The sequence below is a fragment of the Vanellus vanellus genome, assembly GCF_965231255.1.
Source record: "Vanellus vanellus genome assembly, contig: HAP1_SCAFFOLD_40, whole genome shotgun sequence".
Classification (NCBI taxonomy): Eukaryota; Metazoa; Chordata; class Aves; order Charadriiformes; family Charadriidae; genus Vanellus; species Vanellus vanellus.
This window is the reverse complement of record NW_028127876.1, coordinates 2,211,063-2,230,042: the sequence shown is the minus strand read 5'-3', so window position 1 is coordinate 2,230,042 and position 18,980 is coordinate 2,211,063. Positions and strand designations below refer to the sequence as shown.

Genomic DNA, 18,980 nt, shown 5'->3' with positions numbered 1-18,980 from the left:
TCTGAAGGCAATTGCTGTATCAGAGAACTTGACTCTGCTAACATCCTTAGCAGTAGACATCATCCACAAGCTTCACGTGGATGTGCCAAAGAAATGTTCTATCAACTGACACACGCAGACCAATAACAGAAGGTTTCAACCAAGCAAAAGATGGAGAAGACAGAGGCGCAATATTACTAGCATATGAATCAAATCTGCGTTTCCACAAGACAGCCGTAACTCTAACTCTCTGAGTATCAAGCAAAGATGCAGTGGGTCTAAGTTACCTTCAGGTAAGGTACAGACCAACCAAATAGATATAACCCAAGTATTTCAGCTGTGAAGTTTCAGTTCCAGCATACTTCTGCCTTTCAAGATAATTCAACTCAAACAAAAGTACTCACCCAGTTAACAGCACAGAGGTTTCAGTTTTCTTCCAAATTCACAAATTCGATGAGAAGAGAACACAAGTTTGAGCTAACAGTCCAGAAGGGGTGTGTTTGCTGATCCTTAGGTAGCAGTACGTGTGCCTGGTCAGAGTCAAGCAAAAGGCCACGATGACCCCAGAACAGGTACATATGCCATCAGGACAGTTTGGGAGGTAGGAAATATGACCGGATTCATGAGAAAAAAATTAGCTGCATTGCTCAGCATGGCACATTCCCAGAGAGAGGAACTCAAGCCATACACAAAACCTGAGAACAAAGCTTTTAGTCAGATACGTTACTGCTGAGAAAGAGTGACAGCAGAGATGGACCAACTGCTTGTGCTCATCTGATCAGGCACCAGTGGCTGAAAAGTAATGTTGTCATTTGCGCTGGTTTACACCCAATCTCTCTGGGGCTTTATGTCCAGAAAGCCATTGCTGCTGAAAGAACAGACAACTCAATACTTTAAAATAGACTGTATGGCTTTTGTTAGTATCTGAATAAAAAGACAACTTCAAAAACTAATCTGACGCGGCTGTAAGTAGCACCTGCAACTCCGGTTATTTCTTCCAGTGCTAAATGCTTTACTGTCCAACTCTTCATGACTCAGAGGAAACTCCCAGAAAATAGACACTTTCTACTTCAACTCATGGTCTACAGTCAACAACTAAATTAGGCTTAGGAACTTGGAACTAAGACATGAAGAAGTTAAAAAATCGCCCGAAGAACTCAGACAAGCCCACAGGTCGCACAAGACCATATCCTTGCCAGACTTGGCTTCAGAGCAGATCAAAGAAAGATGAAACTGGGATCACATCGGCCCACACTGCTGAGTTTCACGGAAAGTCTTCACAGTGATTTATATCTTCAGAGGGCTACAGCCGGGCTTGTCTGCCTGGAGACAGAAACAACCGCATCTGGCTACTCTGCAGGAAGAACTGATTCAGTTTAACCCTTCCACATACAATACAGCCTTTTCCTGAACCCAAGCGCACCTCTGCGTGTGATTGTGAGTAAATGTTATAATCCGTTGAGCTGATTAAGTAACGATATTTCCCAGTATAACCATGGCAAAAGGAGTTTATTAGTATACCTTGTCTGCATTATTTTCCAGGAGTGATGATAATACGTGAAAAATCTGCCGTTTCTCCATGAGAAGACAACGGAGCAGGTAGTGCCCAGAGTATTGTAATGCATCATGGTTAGCAGAGTCTTCCTGGGATTGAGAGGAGCAGAAGCCTCCTGACTTTTTAAAAGACCCTGTTTGGATTAGTGCAGGGAGAGGACTCGGGAGGGAACTCTGAGAATGCTCTCAGGTCTCTGTAAAAGTTTGTCTCAGGTCTGTTTAGCTCAGAGGCTGCAGTCTCCAGCCTGTCCCTGTGTAACGTGCAAAGTCAGAGGACACAACACAGTAACGTACCATCTTTCTAGAGACTTGCTTTTAACACTAGGATCAGTCACAAGGCAGACAAATTTCCTACTTTGACCTGAGGGCTAAATCCAAAGGGGAACTGAATTAGTCAGAACCAGAGAGACCTCACGCTCCTGGGCAGGGTGTTTGGGGCTCCCCAGATAATGTCACGGAGCAGCAGAAAGTGGAACTGTCTTCCCTGGAAACCATCAAGCTAAGCAAAGAGCCATCTGAGCCTAGCCAACAGTGCAGGCCACCAAGAACATGTAATTGTGCCCGCTAAGAAATGTCAGCTGTGATTCCATTTCTGAGACTGGCTCTTAAAGCCAGAGAGAAACAGGTCCAGCTAATGGTTAGAGAATTTCAAGTCGCCACTTTTGGCCGATTTGGACCAAGGACTTGAATGCCGTCATGCAAGCCTGCATGATCTCTTTAAGCTCTGTAGACTTGCTGCATGCCAAAGGCACTTCAGGAAATTCTAGTCCCTAGAAGACAGACTCCTTTTTCACCAAATAATTTCCCTGCATTACTAGCTCTCAAACCAAAGACTGCCATCCTTGAATCCCTCGAGAGACAAAAATGGAATACCAGTCCTTGGCCTGCTGAGCAGATCTGTTGCATGGGTAGGTGAGGGGATCCCCCAGATCCTGATCCCTGCTCCATGGATTGTTTACGCATTTCCTTCAATGACTTCTTCACATGAAACAGTTGGTCAGGACAGTAGCCAGCATCAACCTGCCAGGTCAGGGCACCACTTACTCTTCCCTACCATCTCTGGTTCGGCCAACATTTCATCATTTATTTTTTTTTAAATCACAACTTTAGTAGTCAAGGCAGAAAGCCAGAGCAGTACATAGCCAACAGGGCAGGGTGGTAAGAATTTGACTCCTTTTAAGCAGAGGAAGGGACTGAGTGCATGCCATGGGCAAACACTCCAGCTGCAAGAGGAGCCATTTTGGCAGAAACCTGTTCTACGGTTTATTTAAATATGCTCCAACGATGCTACCTCTGGTGGGTTAGCCTTGGCCAATGGTCAAACTCCCACTCAATTGGCAACGTAAGGGTGAATTCTTTTTAGCTCAGCGGGCCCATGACACCTCAGGTCATCAAGGAAGAGATGCAACATACAGATGGGCTCATGACCGAGGGGTGGGTTTGACTATGGATAATATATCACAGGTTATTCATGAATGTGAAACATGTGCTGAAATTAAGCAAGCTAAACGGTCAAAACCTTTATGGTACGGAGAACGGTGGCTGAAATATAAGTATGGAGAGGCCTGGCAAAGTGACTATATTTCCCTTCCACAAACCCGCCAGGGCAAGTGCTATGTGCTTACAATGGTGGAAGCAACCACCGGATGGCTGGAAACGTATGCTGTGTCTCATGCCACTGCCCGTAGCACTATTTTAGGCCTGGAAAGACAAATGTTGTGGCGACATGGTACTCCAGAGAGAATTGAGTCAGACAATGGGACTCACTTCCGAAATAATCTCATAGATGCCTGGGCTAAAGAACATGGTATTGAATGGATATATCATATCCCCTACCACGCACCAGCTGCTGGGAAGGTCGAACGATGCGATGGATTACTGGAGACTACCTCGAAAGCAATGACTGCTGGAACATTTAAAAAGTGGGATGAGCATTTACCGAAAGCCACCTGGTTAGTCAACACCAGGGGAACTGTCAGCCGAGCTGGTCCGGCTCAGTCAGAGCTTTTACCTACTGTAGAAGGGGACAAGGTCCCTGTGGTGCATGTAAAGAATATGTTGGGGAAAACAGTCTGGGTTACCCCGGCCTCAGGTAAAGGCAGGCCCGCTCGTGGGGTTGCTTTTGCTGAAGGACCAGGGCATACCTGGTGGGTGATGCAGGAAAATGGAGAAGTTCGATGTACCCGTTAGGAGATTTGATTTGGGGCGAGAATCCTTAATTTTAAAATGTGTGGTGTTAATTGTCACATAACACTAACAGTGTTCAATAAGTGTTTTTCAGGATAACACGGTGGTAATGAAACCGGAGCCAACTCCATCGAATGGCGTCCAGCGACAGGGAACATGCTAGCCGTGAGCACAACACGATATATTGCTGCACCCAACTCTACACGTCTGTTGTCCTGTATGGAGGCCTGGTCCCGATCTGACAACTGAGACGATGCCACATCACTGGTTCTTACCCTAAAAGACTATTATGATAGATGGAACTCCTAGTTTTCAACTAAAAAACTTAATAGACCTTTTAGAGGAATAGTTTATAGCTTTAGAGGATTATATATTTGTGTGTATATATATGAGAGGACTAATACAACAGTAATTTGAGTGTGTCATATATATGGTATGAAATAAGGGGTGGAATGTCCTGGTTTGAGAGACACAGGACTAATTTCTCTTCTAATGCTTGGGAAAACTGCACTTTCAGAAGACTCCAGTGTCTGAATTTGTGAAAATATTTACTTTACAGCCAGCTATGGTGTGTGGGTCTCAAGGTCTCAGTGTTTTCGAGCTCGCCAGGTGCAGGGATGAGGAGGAGCGAGACCCGGGCACTTGACCCAAGCTGGCCAACAGGATTATTTCATACCATCAACGTCACACTCATTATAAATTAGAAAGTTTGCTGCGAAGTTCTCTCTCTCCCTTGATGGCTGCCATCCTGAGAACTTCGTGCCCTGGTGCCGGAGCCCTGAGGCCTTCCCTTCCTCCTGAAGCCGTAGCGCTCGCAGTGTCCAACATTTGCTGTCCACTGCTGGGAGTGCACAGCTTCCTACTGATAGAATTGGCTGAGTATAATCTTTGCATATTCCGTATTGGTGTCGGGATCAATATCAGTTCTTTAGTGCTGTTAATGTTAATTATCTAATCTTATTCTATTAAATCTGTTTATACTTCAGCTCCCGGGTTTTCTTGTTTTTCCCGATTTCCCTTTCCCAGGTGGGGAGGGGTCATCGGGTGATAGAATGATTGTCTAAATGACAACAGATTGTTATGGGTCTCTCAAACCATAACACTCCTGAAGACACCATTGCAAACTGAAATTAACATCACCGTGCACCAGTTATTCTTTATGTTGTCTCTATTTTTTCAGTCTTTCCCTGTCTGTTTTGTGCTGGGGTTGTGTCTTTCCGGTGGCCAGAAATGGCCTTGTCATTACAATTCGCAGAGAAGGACTGGCAGTGTAACGTGCTCGTTGTTGTTTCCCCAGCATCATCTTTTTGCCACTCCAGCATCTTTTTGGTGGAAAGAACTGACCTGGAAGCACTGATTGTTGTGGAAAGGTAAACTTGTAGTGTGACTGTTTGGTGGTATTGTTTCTTGTGTAACTCTGCTTTTCACATGGCTTGTCTCAGCTAGTGAATGCTTTAAGTGAAATGCTACTTTGTTTATGTTTCCAAATTGATGTACTGAAGGTGTTGGGTTGGAATGTGTTTTTCTGCACAACCTAGAGTTTTGGGGAAAAGAGCAACAAGCTTTAAGATTTTGATCCTTGTGTGTCACAAAGCGGGAATGTGCCTTTGAAAAACTGTTCTATGGGATTCTAATAAAAGAAGCAGCAACTTGGAACTTGGTGTTATTTTAATCAGTCTTTAATCAGTCTTACCCCGGCAGAAAACACTCATTCCCTCCAAGAAGCAGCAGAGGTTTGTAGTATGAGCCGGGCCTCTGCTTCCCAGCATGAAAAGGTCAAGATTGGTGAAGATACGGCGGCCTTGTGGAAGGAAAGGGAAAGGTACTGGAAGCAGAGGAGCCGCAGCAAGGCAGCGGGGCTGCGTCTGGGGGCCTCTTCCCGCTCTTGCCCTCGGCATCCCGTCGGGGCGGGAAGAGGCGGACGCCTCCAGCGGCGCCTGTGCTGTCGGCACCGGTGACTCGGGGCCCGATGCTCCTGGCTGCCGCCGTCAGTGCCACCGGCCCCGAGCTCGCTGGCGGGAGCAGTCGGGGCGGGAAAAGGCTTCTGCGTTGCTCCTCTTGCGCAGACGTGGCTGTGCTACTTACCCGCCCCGACGGGGGCTCCCCCGGCCGGGGGCTGCCCCTCCTGCCGCTGCCTGTGCCGCTGCGCTGCGCTGCGCTGCGGGGGCTGCTCTGGGCGGCCCCTCGGGCTCCTTTCGCTCCGCATCGGGCAACCTGCGGCGCTCGGTGACTCCCGGGCGCAGCCCCGCAGGGCTCTGCCCGCCCCGCGGTGGCCCCACCGCCCTCCCAGCGGGGGAGAGGGCGGGTACGGACGGGACGGTGTGTGCGGTACAGAGCCCGTGCGGCGGGGCCCGGGGCAGGCAGGAGGGTCCGGCCGTGCCCCCCGCCGGCTGCCCCGCCAAAGGGGGATGGCCGCCGGGACGGAGCGGCCCCAGCCCAGCCCCGGGGCTGCCCCGACGCCCGGACAGCGGGGACCCGAGGGACACCGAGCGGCTGCCCCGGACCGGCCGGGACCTCGGGGCAGCGCAGGAGGGGAGCGCCCCGCAGCCTCCTCCCGGGGCGGCTCGGCCCCTCCGCCCGCCGCTCCTCTGCCCGCCCTGCGCCAGCCCGGCCCCGCCGCCGCGCCCGGGGACGGCCCTGACCGGCCGAGAGGGGCCGCGAGATGACGAGCCGATCCGAGCGGGGCCGAGTGTTGCCGAGCGGAGCCGAGCGGCAGCCGGTACCTCTCGCCACAGCCGCTGGCGAGACCTGGGCGTTGCCCGGGCAACGGCGGGAGGCTCAAACGCGCCGCAGCGGAGGGAGCGGCCGGTGGCCGAGGGAGCCGCTCCGGGGCCGGCCCGCTCCGCGGCGGAGAGCAGCGCAGCGTGAGGGGGGAGCAGGGGGACGGTGCGCTCGGCCTGGCGGAAGAGCCGCGGGAGGAAGGAGAAAGGCTGAGGAGCAGCCGGGAGCGTGAGCGAGAGAGAGAGGGGCCGCTGGAGCCACGCTCTGCCCTCCCGGAGACGGGGACGGGAACGGAGGACCGGATCTGCCGGTGACATGCGGAAACGAAACTCCAGAGACTCCACAACCGGGAAGGTTGTAAAGTAGGTGTTTATTCAGCGCTGGGCAGCACGGGGGGGTCGCCCCACCACAATCGTGCGCGCCCAATGCAGCGGCCTTCTCAAATATATATAGTGCTTAATTACATAATCATAAGATTTCCCAATACGCCTATACATATGCATAACCTGTCCCCACTTCGTATTCAAATTAGCTCTAAGAAGTCATTTCCATAAACTCCTCCCAACTGCGCTTGCGCAATGCCTCCTGGTGGTGGTCGCTGAGGGTCGTGACCACGAAGGCTGATGATTCCTCTTCATCACCGCAAGTAACTCTTTGTCCTTGCGCAGACTCAGTTCTTCTTTGGTCTTTGTCCAGACCGCAGGGTTGGTTTCAGCCGCTTTTCAAGGCATACTCTTATTCGTTATCAGGAGCTGTCCTTGGCAATCTCAAGACTTCTTGCTTCGTCCATTTTTATCAGGCCTGTCCTTTAGGTTATGAATCACTGCTAGTCAATCAGTGCACAATGTGTTATTGTCTCTATCACATACCCCTGACTCACCGGGCAGACCCTCCTCTTGGGGAAGTCTGCTGCCCCCCTGGGCCCGGGTTAAGGACGTCACTAGGAAACTTCCCGGCCTGGTATGGCCCTCGGACTATTGCCCAGCGCTGCTCTTCCCTGTGGGTGGCCACGAAGCCACAATGCGTAGTCCGAGGGCAATCCGGAGAGACTTCAGGGCCTTGGGATGGGTGGTAAGGGAATCTGGAGCGCCGGCTATTTTTCCTCTCTCCTTCCAGTTATGCGCAGCGACACTGGAAGGAACAGACGGACCTGGTCTCTTAATACATGGCTCCGTGGCAGCTGTCACCACCACAATTTTCGTTTTTTTTGCACAAATAGGGTGGCCTCCATGGTGCCAGGCCTGCTGGGGTCAGATGGGATTGAGCTTTCTGAAAGGGGGAAGAGGGTCTTTGCTCAGGAGCCAGTGGGGCTCATTGGCAGAGCTTTAAACTAGACTTGAAGGGGTCAGGGATAGGATCAGGCTTGAAGGGGTCAGGGATAGGATCAGGCTTGCCCGTGACAAGCTGCGGGAACGTGCTAAGGTCAGGGGGACGGGGCGCCAGCGAGGACCCTCAGCCTGTTGGTCTGAGACGTGCTGGGTGCAGCAGACTCGCAGTCTTATGGAGATGAGCCAGGGGCTTCTGATGGAACAGAAGCCAACAGGGAAACATCAGTGAAATCACAGTATCATAGAATCATTTGGGTTGGAAGGGACCTTTAGAGGTTGTTGAGTCCAACCCCCTGCAATAAGCAGGGATGGGGCATCTGGGAAGATTATGTTTTTTGATGATGAGGGTGGGGAGACACTGGCCCAGGTTGCCCAAAGAGGTGGGAGATGGCCCATACCTGGAAACATTCCAGGTCAGGTTGGATGGGGCTCTGAGCAACCAGATCCAATTGAAGACGACCCAGACCATTCTATGATTAACTACCGCTTGGAAAAAACATACAAAGGAAAACTGAGTTAGAAGCAGGTTAGGCTGATTCACACAGAGACTGGAGACGCAAAGAGTAAGGAAGACCCTCCCATTGAGTCACGAGGTTCAGAGTGGATCCCCTTGCCTTCTAAACTCCTTATGGAGCCCCGGTCTCACACTTGGAGAACAGCTTATGTCTAACGGAATTATCTATACAATGTTTGCAATAATATTGAGTAGCTGCACGGATTAGTAATGTCTCATTAGTACTAATTCAGCACGCTCTCAGTCACTTACTGAGGATCTGCCGCAGCTAAGGCATCTCTCCGCCGTGGGTGAGGAAGGCTCTCAGTCTCAGGTAAGGAATCTCTAACCTTGAGAGTCGCCCCTGCCCACGGGGAGAGTCGCCTGGCGTGCAGTCCAGCTGCCATTCAGGGAGAGGTCAAATTGGGCTCCTCCTGACGGTGATATTTATCGAGGGGAGTAGTTGGCTGCTAGGCGATAGCACAGACGAGAGAGATGTCTTTTGTTTAGCTCGGGTATCTCCTTCTGTACTTTGGTTACCTTGCATTTTTAGGGTTTGAAACCACCTTTAGTTCTTAAAGCAAGCAAACAAATAAACTTCTCCTGTACAACAGAATTTTACATTGTGTAACAGTTCTTTGGTTCCTTTTCCTTTCAGAATTCCTTCAAAGAAAAGGAGTGTGACTTTAGTCCAGCATCCCTTAGCGTGGGCTGTAGCCAAGTGAGATTCTGTAAGTAAAGAATTCCTGGATTGTTTCATTCAGTTCGGTCATATTAGACTGCTTGCCCTCACTATCCCTCGGCAGCACTTTCACAGCCCGACCAACACTGGGGCTCTGCGCTTTCCTTGCACCGTAACGCTCCCAACACTCTCTCCCACACTCGCCAGAGCCCCGCTCCAAAATGGAAAACATCCAGCGACTGCTCCTACACAAAAGGAGCAAGGATGGAAAGCTGTTCCTGCCTTCACCATCCCGTAGCAGCGCTTTGACAGGCAGCTAATGGCAGCGTGGGCTGAGGCTGAGGTCCCCAGCAGCACGGGTGGCCCAGAGGAGAGAGGTGTCTGTTGCGGATGGAGTGATGCACTTCACTCGTAGAGAGAAGCAGCGACACGTTTATTGATACAAAACAGGGATTTAACAAAGTTTGAGAGTAAATGCGACAGTGCTTTAGCAGGATTCGATGGCAAGGTACACTTGGTTATTTCCTGCATGGAGGACAGGGTCAGGCAGAACTGCCAGGGAGACCCTCCTGTTGGGCTGAGGTTCGGAAAGGAGCCCCTTGCTTTCTAACCTCCTTCTCAGAGAGGAGTCTGGGTGCGGCTGGATCCAATCCTGGTCCCAGACTGGGTCAACGGTTTATGTCTAAGGGATTATATATGTGCAATCGATCCTTTCTATCACTTAGCTAAGATTTCACAGTTTCGCGTGCTATTAGTCACTGACCGAGGATCTGTTGCGGCAAAGAATCTGTGAAGCTCGAGGAGTAACCTTGAGAGGCGTCCCCGCTCATGGGGAGATCCTGGCATGCAGGGGAGCTCAAAGGGCTCTTGGGCTGTTCACTATTGATGTGGGTGAGATGATTGACCTATAGTCATATCTGCATATTGGCCACAGTACCAGCACTGCTCAAGTTAGCCCTTGGCTACTGTGGTGTTATGTGTTTCCCCGAAACCACATCGAGCCGGGGGCAGCCATCACATGTACACGTGCCCATTGTGACCACCACAGGTGTTAGTGCTTGGGCAGGGTCACGGGAGATAAAGGTCAGGTTGGAAGGCGGGGAGGGGGAGCACACCATCACAGTGTCAAGGAAGCGATGTTGGTGCAATACCGTTCCCTCCTCGACATATCTTTTCCAGCCAGGTGTCCCTGGAGCTGTGGGATTCTCATACAGAACTCACACCCTAACCTAACGCTAATGGGAGGGTTGGATGGATCCAGGAACAGAGACCTATTGGCAAAACAGAAGGAAGCTTCCTTGGAGGAGTCTTGGTAGCTACCTGTGATATCAGGTCCCTCAACTAGAGTTCAAAAGTCTGTGGGAGATCCCTGGGAGGAGTCATGGATTTGTCGCAGGGTAAAAAGCTTTGCCTAAAAGAGAAAAAACATTTCCAAATGAGAAAAAACCATCACAGTTATCTCCCTTTGGAGAGTCTGGAGGTCCTACAGGGATCTGAGGTCCCTAAAATACATGAAAAAAGACAACACCAGAAGCCTGGAAGGAGTCTCGGGTGAAACCCAGAGGATGGAACATTGTCCAATGAGAAAAATCATCTCAGGTATCTTCCCTGCAGGAGTCTGGGATTGGTAACCAGGATTACAGGGTCATAAACCAAAGGATAAACTGTGTGGGAGATGCCTAGGAGGAGTCTAAGGTGCATCCCGCAGGATGGACAATATTCCAAGGAGAAAAATCATCTCGGGTATCTTCCCTGGAGGAGTCTGGGGTTGCTACCCGGGATCACAGGGCCCTAAAGCATTGGAGAAAACTCTGCGGGAGATGCCTGGGAGGAGTTCTGGGTAGATCCCGCAGGATGGACCACTGTCAAGAGAGAAATATCATCTCGGGTATCTTCCCTGGAGGAGTCTGGGGTTGCTACCTGGGATCACAGGGCCCTAAACCCCAGGAAGAAAACACTCAGAAACAGAACTGTGAGGAGTCTCGGGTGCATCCAGCAGGTAGGAGAATTGTCCAAAGAGAAAAATCATCTCGGGTATCTTCCCTGGAGGAGTCTGGGGTTGCTACCCGGGATCACAGGGCCCTAAACCACCGGAAATAAGAATCGGTGACATACCTGCGAGCAGTCTCGGGTGCATCCCGCAGGATGGAGCATTGTCAAAGCAGAAAAATCATCTTGGGTATCTTCCCTGGAGGAGTCCGGGGTTGCTACCTGGGATCACAGGGCCCTAAACCCCAGGAAGAAAACACTCAGAAACAGAGCTGGGAGGAGTCTCGGGTGCATCCAGCAGGATGGAGAATTGTCCAAGGAGAAAAATCATCTCGGATATCTTCCCTGGAGAAGTCTGGTCTTGCTATCCAGGATTATAGGGCCCCAAACCACAGGAAAAATGTCTGCGGGAGACGACTGGGAGGAATCTCAGGTGCATCCCAGAGGATGGACCACTGCCAAAGGAGGAAAATCATCTCGGGTATCTTCCCTGGAGGAGTCTGGGGTTGCTACCTGGGATAACAGGGCCCCAAACCACTGGAGAAAAGTCTGCGGGAGATGCCTGGGAGAAATCTCAGGTGCATCCCAGAGGATGGAGCATTGCCCAAGGAGAAAAATCATCTCGGGTATCTTCCCTGTAGGAGTCTGGGGTTGCTACCCAGGATTACAGGGCCCCAAACCACAGGAAAAATATCTGCGGGAGATGCCTGGGAGAAATCTCAGGTGCATCCCAGAGGATGGACCATTGCCCAAGGAGAAAAATCATCTCGGGTATCTTCCCTGGAGGAGTCTGGGGTTGCTACCCGGGAACGCAGGACCCTAAACCACCGGAAAAAAGACTCAGGGACATACCTGCGAGGAGTCTCCGGTGAATCCCAGAGGATGGAGCATTGCCCAAGGAGAAAAATCATCTCGGGTATCTTCCCTGGAGGAGTCTGGGGTTGCTACCTGGGATAACAGGGACCCAAACCACTGGACAAAAGGCTGCGGGAGATGCCTGGGAAGAATCTCCGATGCATCCCAGAGGATGGAACATTTTCTAAGGAGAAAATTCATCTCGGGTATCTTCCCTGGAGGAGTCTGGGGTTGCTACCCGGGATCACAGGGCCCTAAAGCATTGGAGAAACCTCTGCGGGAGACGCCTGGGAAGAGTTCTGGGTAGATCCCACACGATGGACCACTGTCAAGAGAGAAATATCATCTTGGGTATCTTCCCTGGAGGAGTCTGGGGTTGCTACCCGGGATGACAGGACCCTAAACCACCGGAAAAAAGACTCAGGGACATACCTGCGAGGAGTCTCCGGTGAATCCCAGACGATGCAGCATTGTCCAAGGAGAAAAATCACCTCGGATATCTTCCCTGGAGGAGTCTGGGGTTGCTACCCAGGATTACAGGGCCCCAAACCACAGGAAAAATATCTGCGGGAGACGACTGGGAAGAATCTCTGGTGCATCCCAGAGGATGGAGCATTGCCCAAGGAGAAAAATCATCTTGGGTATCTTCCCTGGAGGAGTCTGGGGTTGCTACCTGGGATCACAGGGCCCTAAACCCCAGGAAGAAAAAACTCAGAAACAGAGCTGGGAGGAGTCTCGGGTGCATCCAGCAGGATGGAGAATTGTCCAAGGAGAAAAATCATCTTGGATATCTTCCCTGGAGAAGTCTGGTCTTGCTATCCAGGATTATAGGGCCCCAAACCACAGGAAAAATGTCTGCGGGAGACGACTGGGAGGAATCTCAGGTGCATCCCAGAGGATGGAGCACTGCCAAAGGAGGAAAATCATCTCGGTTATCTTCCCGGGAGCAGTCGGGAGTTGCTACCTGGGATGACAGGACCCTAAACCACCGGAAAAAAGACTGAGGGACATACCTGTGAGGAACCTCCGGTGAATTCCAGAGGATGGAGCATTGCCCAAGAATAAAAATCATCTCAGGTATCTTCCCTGGAGGAGTCTGGGGTTGCTACCCAGGATTACAGTGCGCCAAACCACAGGAAAAATATCTGCGGGAGATGCCTGGGAGAAATCTCAGGTGCATCCCAGAGGATGGAGCATTGTCCAAGGAGAAAAATCACCTCGGGTATCTTCCCTGGAGGAGTCTGGGGTTGCTACCTGGTATAACAGGGCCCCAAACCACTGGAGAAAAGGCTGCGGGAGATGCCTGGGAAGAATCTCAGATGCATCCCAGAGGATGGAGCATTGCCCAAGGAGAAAAATCATATCGGGTATCTTCCCTGGAGGAGTCTGCAGTTGCTACCCGGGATGACAGGACCCTAAACCACCGGAAAAAAGACTCAGGGACATACCTGCGAGGAGTCTCCGGTGAATCCCAGACGATGCAGCATTGTCCAAGGAGAAAAATCACCTCGGGTATCTTCCCTGGAGGAGTCTGGGGTTGCTACCCAGGATTACAGGGCCCCAAACCACAGGAAAAATATCTGCGGGAGACGACTGGGAAGAATCTCTGGTGCATCCCAGAGGATGGAGCATTGCCCAAGGAGAAAAATCATCTCGGGTATCTTCCCTGGAGGAGTCTGGGGTTGCCACCTGGGATCACAGGACCCTAAACCACCGGAAAAAAGACTCAGGGACATACCTGTGAGGAGTCTCCGGTGAATCCCAGAGGATGGAGCATTGCCCAAGGAGAAAAATCATCTCGGGTATCTTCCCTGGAGGAGCCTGGGATTGCTACCTGGGATCACAGGGCCCCAAACCACTGGAGAAAAGGCTGCGGGAGATGCCTGGGAAGAATCTCAGCAGCATCCCAGAGGATGGAACATTTTCTAAGGAGAAAATTCATCTCGGGTATCTTCCCTGGAGCAGTCGGGAGTTGCTACCTGGGATGACAGGACCCTAAACCACCGGAAAAATGTCTCAGGGACATAGCTGCGATATGTCTCGGATGCATCCCAGAGGATGGAGCATTGCCCAAGGAGGAAAATCATCTCAGGTATCTTCCCTGGAGGAGTCTGGGGTTGCTACCCGAAATGACAGGACCCTAAATCACCGGAATAAAGACTCAGGGACATAGCTCGTTTAAGTCTCGGATGCATCCCAGAGGATGGAGCATTTTCTAAAGAGAAAAATCATCTCGGGTATCTTCCCTGGAGGAGTCTGGGGTTGCTACCCGGGATCACAGGGGCCTAAACCACCGGAAATAAGACTCGGTGACATACCTGCGAGCAGTCTCGGGTGCATCCCGCAGGCTGGAGCATTGTCAAAGCAGAAAAATCATCTTGGGTATCTTTCCTGGAGGAGTCTGGGGTTGCTACCTGGGATCACAGGGCCCTAAACCCCAGGAAGGAAACACTCAGAAAAAGAGCTGGGAGGAGTCTCGGGTGCATCCAGCAGGATGGAGAATTGTCCAAGGAGAAAACTCATCTCGGATATCTTCCCTGGAGAAGTCTGGTCTTGCTATCCAGGATTATAGGGCCCCAAACCACAGGAAAAATGTCTGCAGGAGACGACTGGGAAGAATCTCAGGTGCATCCCAGAGGATGGAGTACTGCCAAAGGAGGAAAATCATCTCAAGTATCTTCCCTGGAGCAGTCTGGGGTTGCTACCTGGGATAACAGGGCCCCAAACCACTGGAGAAAAGTCTGCGGGAGATGCCTGGGAGAAATCTCAGGTGCATCCCAGAGGATGGAGCATTGCCCAAGGAGAAAAATCATCTCGGGTATCTTCCCTGTAGGAGTCTGGGGTTGCTACCCAGGATTACAGGGCCCCAAACCACAGGAAAAATATCTGCGGGAGATGCCTGGGAGAAATCTCAGGTGCATCCCAGAGGATGGACCATTGCCCAAGGAGAAAAATCATCTCGGGTATCTTCCCTGGAGGAGTCTGGGGTTGCTACCCGGGAACGCAGGACCCTAAACCACCGGAAAAAAGACTCAGGGACATACCTGCGAGGAGTCTCCGGTGAATCCCAGAGGATGGAGCATTGCCCAAGGAGAAAAATCATCTCGGGTATCTTCCCTGGAGGAGTCTGGGGTTGCTACCTGGGATAACAGGGACCCAAACCACTGGACAAAAGGCTGCGGGAGATGCCTGGGAAGAATCTCCGATGCATCCCAGAGGATGGAACATTTTCTAAGGAGAAAATTCATCTCGGGTATCTTCCCTGGAGGAGTCTGGGGTTGCTACCCGGGATCACAGGGCCCTAAAGCATTGGAGAAACCTCTGCGGGAGACGCCTGGGAAGAGTTCTGGGTAGATCCCACACGATGGACCACTGTCAAGAGAGAAATATCATCTTGGGTATCTTCCCTGGAGGAGTCTGGGGTTGCTACCCGGGATGACAGGACCCTAAACCACCGGAAAAAAGACTCAGGGACATACCTGCGAGGAGTCTCCGGTGAATCCCAGACGATGCAGCATTGTCCAAGGAGAAAAATCACCTCGGATATCTTCCCTGGAGGAGTCTGGGGTTGCTACCCAGGATTACAGGGCCCCAAACCACAGGAAAAATATCTGCGGGAGACGACTGGGAAGAATCTCTGGTGCATCCCAGAGGATGGAGCATTGCCCAAGGAGAAAAATCATCTTGGGTATCTTCCCTGGAGGAGTCTGGGGTTGCTACCTGGGATCACAGGGCCCTAAACCCCAGGAAGAAAAAACTCAGAAATAGAGCTGGGAGGAGTCTCGGGTGCATCCAGCAGGATGGAGAATTGTCCAAGGAGAAAAATCATCTTGGATATCTTCCCTGGAGAAGTCTGGTCTTGCTATCCAGGATTATAGGGCCCCAAACCACAGGAAAAATGTCTGCGGGAGACGACTGGGAGGAATCTCAGGTGCATCCCAGAGGATGGAGCACTGCCAAAGGAGGAAAATCATCTCGGTTATCTTCCCGGGAGCAGTCGGGAGTTGCTACCTGGGATGACAGGACCCTAAACCACCGGAAAAAAGACTGAGGGACATACCTGTGAGGAACCTCCGGTGAATTCCAGAGGATGGAGCATTGCCCAAGAATAAAAATCATCTCAGGTATCTTCCCTGGAGGAGTCTGGGGTTGCTACCCAGGATTACAGTGCGCCAAACCACAGGAAAAATATCTGCGGGAGATGCCTGGGAGAAATCTCAGGTGCATCCCAGAGGATGGAGCATTGTCCAAGGAGAAAAATCACCTCGGGTATCTTCCCTGGAGGAGTCTGGGGTTGCTACCTGGTATAACAGGGCCCCAAACCACTGGAGAAAAGGCTGCGGGAGATGCCTGGGAAGAATCTCAGATGCATCCCAGAGGATGGAGCATTGCCCAAGGAGAAAAATCATATCGGGTATCTTCCCTGGAGGAGTCTGCAGTTGCTACCCGGGATGACAGGACCCTAAACCACCGGAAAAAAGACTCAGGGACATACCTGCGAGGAGTCTCCGGTGAATCCCAGACGATGCAGCATTGTCCAAGGAGAAAAATCACCTCGGGTATCTTCCCTGGAGGAGTCTGGGGTTGCTACCCAGGATTACAGGGCCCCAAACCACAGGAAAAATATCTGCGGGAGACGACTGGGAAGAATCTCTGGTGCATCCCAGAGGATGGAGCATTGCCCAAGGAGAAAAATCATCTCGGGTATCTTCCCTGGAGGAGTCTGGGGTTGCCACCTGGGATCACAGGACCCTAAACCACCGGAAAAAAGACTCAGGGACATACCTGTGAGGAGTCTCCGGTGAATCCCAGAGGATGGAGCATTGCCCAAGGAGAAAAATCATCTCGGGTATCTTCCCTGGAGGAGCCTGGGATTGCTACCTGGGATCACAGGGCCCCAAACCACTGGAGAAAAGGCTGCGGGAGATGCCTGGGAAGAATCTCAGCAGCATCCCAGAGGATGGAACATTTTCTAAGGAGAAAATTCATCTCGGGTATCTTCCCTGGAGCAGTCGGGAGTTGCTACCTGGGATGACAGGACCCTAAACCACCGGAAAAATGTCTCAGGGACATAGCTGCGATATGTCTCGGATGCATCCCAGAGGATGGAGCATTGCCCAAGGAGGAAAATCATCTCAGGTATCTTCCCTGGAGGAGTCTGGGGTTGCTACCCGAAATGACAGGACCCTAAATCACCGGAATAAAGACTCAGGGACATAGCTCGTTTAAGTCTCGGATGCATCCCAGAGGATGGAGCATTTTCTAAAGAGAAAAATCATCTCGGGTATCTTCCCTGGAGGAGTCTGGGGTTGCTACCCGGGATCACAGGGGCCTAAACCACCGGAAATAAGACTCGGTGACATACCTGCGAGCAGTCTCGGGTGCATCCCGCAGGCTGGAGCATTGTCAAAGCAGAAAAATCATCTTGGGTATCTTTCCTGGAGGAGTCTGGGGTTGCTACCTGGGATCACAGGGCCCTAAACCCCAGGAAGGAAACACTCAGAAAAAGAGCTGGGAGGAGTCTCGGGTGCATCCAGCAGGATGGAGAATTGTCCAAGGAGAAAACTCATCTCGGATATCTTCCCTGGAGAAGTCTGGTCTTGCTATCCAGGATTATAGGGCCCCAAACCACAGGAAAAATGTCTGCAGGAGACGACTGGGAAGAATCTCAGGTGCATCCCAGAGGATGGAGTACTGCCAAAGGAGGAAAATCATCTCAAGTATCTTCCCTGGAGCAGTCTGGGGTTGCTACCTGGGATGACAGGACCCTAAACCACCGGAAAAAAGACTGAGGAACATACCTGTGAGGAACCTCCGGTGAATTCCAGAGGATGGAGCATTGCCCAAGGAGAAAATTCATCTCAGGTATCTTCCCTGGAGGAGTCTGGGGTTGCTACCCAGGATTACAGTGCGCCAAACCACAGGAAAAATATCTGCGGGAGATGCCTGGGAGAAATCTCAGCTGCATCCCAGAGGATGGAGCATTGCCCAAGGAGAAAAATCATCTCAGGTATCTTCCCTGGAGGAGTCTGGGGTTGCTACCTGGGATTTCAGATACCTAAACCACTAGAGAAAAGTCTGCGGGAGACACCTGGGAGGAGTCAGGAGTACATCCCAGAGGATGGAGCAGATTCTAAAGAGAAAAATCATCTCGGGTATCTTCCCTGGAGGAGTCTGGGATTGCTACCTGGGATAACAGGGCCCCAAACCACTGGAGAAAAGGCTGCGGGAGATGCCTGGGAAGAATTTCCGATGCATCCCAGAGGATGGAACATTTTTAAGGAGAAAATTCATCTCAGGTATCTTCCCTGGAGAAGTCTGGGGTTGCCACCCGGGATCACAGGGCCCTAAAGCATTGGAGAAACCTCTGCGGGAGACGCCTGGGAAGAGTTCTGGGTAGATCCGGCAGGATGGACCACTGTCAAGAGAGAAATATCATCTTGGGTATCTTCCCTGGAGGAGTCTGGGGTTGCTACCCGGGAACACAGGACCCTAAACCACCGGAAAAAAGACTCAGAGACATACCTGTGAGGAGTCTCCGGTGAATCCCAGACGATGCAGCATTGTCCAAGGAGAAAAATCACCTCGGGTATCTTCCCTGGAGGAGTCTGGGGTTGCTACCTGGGATCACAGGGCCCCAAACCCCAGGAAGAAAACACTCAGAAACAGAGCTGGGAGGAGTCTCGGGTGCATCCCGAAGGATGGACAATAGTCCAAGGATAAAAATCATCTTGGGTATCTTCCCTGGAGGAGTCTGGGGTTGCTACCTGGGATGACGGGCATCTAAACCACCGGAAAAATGTCTCAGGGACATAGCTGAGATAAGTCTCGGATGCATCCCAGACGATGTAGCATTATCCAAGGAGAAAAATCATCTCGGGTATCTTCCCTGGAGGAGTCTGGGGTTGCTACCTGGGATCACAGGGCCCTAAACCCCAGGAAGAAAACACTCAGAAACAGAACTGTGAGGAGTCTCGGGTGCATCCAGCAGTTAGGAGAATTGTCCAAAGAGAAAAATCATCTCGGGTATCTTCCCTGGAGGAGTCTGGGTTTGCTACCTGGGATGACAGGACCCTAAACCACCGGAAAAATGTCTCAGGGACATAGCTGCGATATGTCTCGGATGCATCCCAGAGGATGGAGCATTGCCCAAGGAGGAAAATCATTTCAGGTATCTTCCCTGGAAGAGTCT

General features: G+C 51.5%; 1 long non-coding RNA gene across 1 annotated transcript; it reads left to right on the top strand.

The window, feature by feature from the left end:
• The first annotated feature begins 1,216 nt into the window (after positions 1 to 1,216).
• On the top strand, positions 1,217 to 3,876 carry LOC309684902. The gene is made up of 3 exons (XR_014270370.1): positions 1,217 to 1,416; positions 1,522 to 1,578; positions 3,815 to 3,876. It is a non-coding gene; the product is annotated as an uncharacterized lncRNA (long non-coding RNA).
• The last annotated feature ends 15,104 nt before the right edge of the window (positions 3,877 to 18,980 follow it).